Source organism: Elaeis guineensis, chromosome 12 (assembly GCF_000442705.2).
Source record: "Elaeis guineensis isolate ETL-2024a chromosome 12, EG11, whole genome shotgun sequence".
NCBI lineage: Eukaryota > Viridiplantae > Streptophyta > Magnoliopsida > Arecales > Arecaceae > Elaeis > Elaeis guineensis.
Window position 1 is genome coordinate 14,931,640 of NC_026004.2, and position 4,239 is coordinate 14,935,878.

Below are 4,239 nucleotides of genomic sequence, written 5' to 3' on the forward strand. Positions count from 1 at the left end.
ATATCTGTACTAATCGAAGTGACCATCTAGCAATAGTACCCAACGATTGGATAGGTCGAATAATCGTAATCGCAACATTCAGAACCTACGTGAATATGGTTACCGTATAATTCATCCCTTTTGACCCCTGTGTTTAGGATGACTCAGGGTTAAACTGTCAACCCTGATGATATCATCCGAATCGTGCTCAACTCAATTAGTCCTGTGACTCCTCACTAGGACTACCCTGGCCAAGGTTTTGCTAAATTGAAACACGACTGTACACAGCTCCTAAACTGGAGTGGTCAATCCCATTTTGACACACGCACCGACAAGTCAAGTACTTGACTACACCCAGCAACCTTCCGTCACTGAATTAGAAATTCAGGTAGTCCAGTGCCTAAGTGCAGTGAGTTGCTTGCAAGTCACCGTGGCAGTCTCAGGTCGGAGGGACATTTATACCCATATCCCATCGGAGCAAATCTTGACAGCAGAAATAGCTCCGGAGTTGGTCACGTTCAGTGCAGATGTACCATTACATCTCACCTGTATGCCATACCAGTGTCTCCACACTCTTTGGTTATGAGGACAACCAACCCATATGGCACACAACGACCTATGCTCGATAAATATTGTCGTCCTTGGTAACAACGTATCATTTGGTCGTGAACATGTTTAAGGACTAAACGACAAATCCTTCTTTGTCGAGTCTAAATAGTCCTAAGGACTTCACCACAACACAGGAGTTCATTAGAAGATGAAACATTTGTGATGAAAAAATACCAAAATAACTTTTATTTATTTATAATTCATGTACTAATACAAAAGGAGCACAACCGTCAACAGGCTGACGATTGGCTTTGGGACACTATTCCCAACAAGATCACCACGAGTAAATCACTATGCTTTGGTGCCAGACTATTTAAATTTTTAATTCAGTGATGAAAGATTTTTGGACACAATAAAATACTTGAGAAGTCGATGTGTGAGTCGAGATGGAATTGACCCCTCCGAATAAATAGGATTTAATGCATCATTGTGTTTCAATTCAGTAAAACCTTGATCGAGGTAATCCATATGATGGATTTTAAAAATTAAAATATAATGTGGATAACTATATCAGGATTGATAGTTAAATCCTAAGTCACTTTGAGCATTTAGGTCAAAGGAATGAATTATATGATAACCATATATCAATAGATTCTTGAATGATGCTTCACAATCTTTCGATCTATCCAGACGTCGGGTATCATTGCTAGATGGTCACTTTGATTGGTAAAGAAAGATTGTCCCTATACTAACGACTTAGGATCGAACCTATGAGGTCATACTTAAAAAAAATTTCTGACTGATCATATGGCTGATCGACGATTAAGAATCGTTCTAGGATAAAATAGTCAATTTGATTGATGATTAACCCTGTGCAAAAGTTGGAATAAATCAATTTGCTAATTATTAGTGAATTATAGGAGGATTGATTAGTAATTAGATTACTAATTAATTTAATTTTATTGAGTATTGAGGTTTAAATCAAATCTAATTGAATTAGATTCAATTTGGTTTGATCCAAATTGGTTATGAAATGATCTAATCGCTAAGGATGTTCGATTTCTGATTTGATCAGAACTTAAGCTCGATTAATTTTTTATTTGATTATAATTTAATCAAGACTATTTATTATCTAATTAGATTATATTTAATAATCTAATTAGGTCTAATCTAATTTGGTTGGGTTAAGAATCTAATTGGATGAGAAAATAATTTGAATTCAAATCCTTTGTGCCTCTTTTCTTTCAGCCCTCTTATTCTTCATGTGAGAAAAATTTTTTATGTAAATTTTTTTCATACCCACAAGCCTTTCCATGTCCACATCTAATTTTTTTTGAATTAAAAATTGATTGATTTAAATTTAAGTTCAAATGGGTTTGAATTTGAATGAAAACCTAGAGTCCAAATTGAGTTAGATTCTTCTCTTCACGCCATCACCTTTCTCCATAGATAAAATATTTTTGCATGAGATTTTTTACACCAATCTGATGTTGGTCGATCCCTCTCTAAGTTCATAAGATGAAGATAAAATTTGATTCAAAATTTAATTCAAATTTTATTTGAATTAGTGATAAGGATCAACCAATATTTGAAATTGAATCGAAACTATCTTTTCCTTATCCTTATCTTTCATAGGACGTCACCCTTAAGAAGGGATCAGTCTTGTAAGAGATTAGAAGTGATTTTTGGCATGAGAAACTTGAGAGTTGGGGCGTGAAAAGTTGAGAGTATGTTGGGCTTCCGTGTGTGAGAAACAGAGAAAGTGTTCTTCCTCTCGGGTGTGAGGTGTACGGTCTAGGGTTTCAACTCTTGATTTTATGAGAAGAAAAATATAAGAGTGAGCCTTGTTCAATCTTCTACACCACCACCTCCTTGTAAAGCTTTGTCTTCTGATCCGAAGGAGTTCGGGAGATCCGAAGAAAGGAGCTTGGATCAACCCTCTAGAGCCTTCGATGCGAGCTAGCACTCCTGCGAAGGAAGATCCGATTAGAGCTTCGAGTGGACAATCTGTAAAGATCGGACGATCTATGTGGCTGCTCGACATCAGCGAGAGCTTCATACCAACCTATCAATAGCGAAGATCATCGACCTACAAAAAGGTGATGAGTTCTAAACTCAACCGATGTGATCTAAAGGTTAGATCAGATTCAGGACATCGATGTGATCGATGTAGTTTTTTATTTTATATTAAATTTTATTTATAAATTTATTATATCATAGATCCTTAATTAGTAGTTTAGATTTGATCCAAAGCATGTTTAGAAGATTAAAGTATTTAATCTTTTATTTTTTATTGTAAAATTTTAAAAATACATGCTTTGAACTATCCATTTTTTCTTCATACATCGCACGGTTGCGGTAGCGGTATAGCGAGCGGTGGGTCTGCGGCCTCTGCGATGAGGCTGTCAAGGAGGCACTCCATCGCCATATGAGCTTCTCATAGGACTTTCATTCGGCATCCCCACCAGTCAACCCGGTGGAAGATCTAATCAGCACCATGTGCTACCTCCTCCGATGAAGCCTCGACTCATTGAGGGCTCTTCGATCCACCCTTGTCAGTCCTTGCGGAAAGGATGACGACTGTGATGATGAATTTGAGATGGAGGAGCTGCAGGTGGAGGAGCTATGAACGAACGAAGGAGACGTAGGTGGTGCCGGGCACGGGGGTTTGGCACGGAGTTGTCGCAGACAAAAGGAGGCGAAGGAGCCGTGGTAGAAAAAGATTAGGGCTCGACTTTTTTATTTTTTATTTTTATTTTATTTTTTTAAAGATAGGAAAGTGGCTGAAAATTAGGATGGCCTAATCGGATTGGGGCCGGGCTCGAGCCTGGGCCTGGTTTGGGTCTGAGTGTTTTACAAACTTTCAGGCCTAAGCCCGATCCGAAGCTTGACAAAAAATTTTCGGGTCGGGCTCAGACAAGGGTGTGGTCCGACCTGACCCATTTTCAGCCCTATTTAGGTTAACCTCAATATGTCTAAGCTATAATCTGTGATACCCATATGGTGATGTCCACCCAATAGATTCATCTAAAATAGCAGTTAATATTTTTTTGTGTTGGTCTGAAATTATACCAATCTCCATACGGTCACGTGCCATATAATAGTGCAAACGCCATAAAAACCATGATCAACTACTACGGCTCTCACCTTCATAAATGATAAATGCTAGAGGATAGATACTTTCATTTTCATCCATTTTTACAGCTATCATAAGAGTATCCTTATATCGACCGTATAGATGCGTTGCGTCGATACTAATTAGTGAGCGGCAGAACTGAAAGCCTTGAATGCATGGATTGAATGCTCAAAAAATTTAATGGAATACCTCTGTGTTTGCCTCTGTTGTAAAAATTTTTGTAAAATCTACCACGATCCCTTTGTTGGTACGACAAACTGCAACTAGCTAAGGACCCAATGTGTTGTAGGACTCCATCTAATCTCCAAACAGCTCGCCCATAATAAGTTGTTTAGTTATTCATATCTTCCTGTAAGATGTCTCATACTATCATATATCAAATACATAAATCTGATAGGTTGATATAGATATGGATATCTCTGTCCTAACTGATCTTCTAATGATATCTGCAATCATGCATATATCAAGCTGTGAATGATCTTACATCACATTTGTATTCAAACATGTGTGTGGCCCTTTATATATCGTAATCTCCCATTACTGTATTTTGGTCCGAAAGAATGTACGGAGATGCC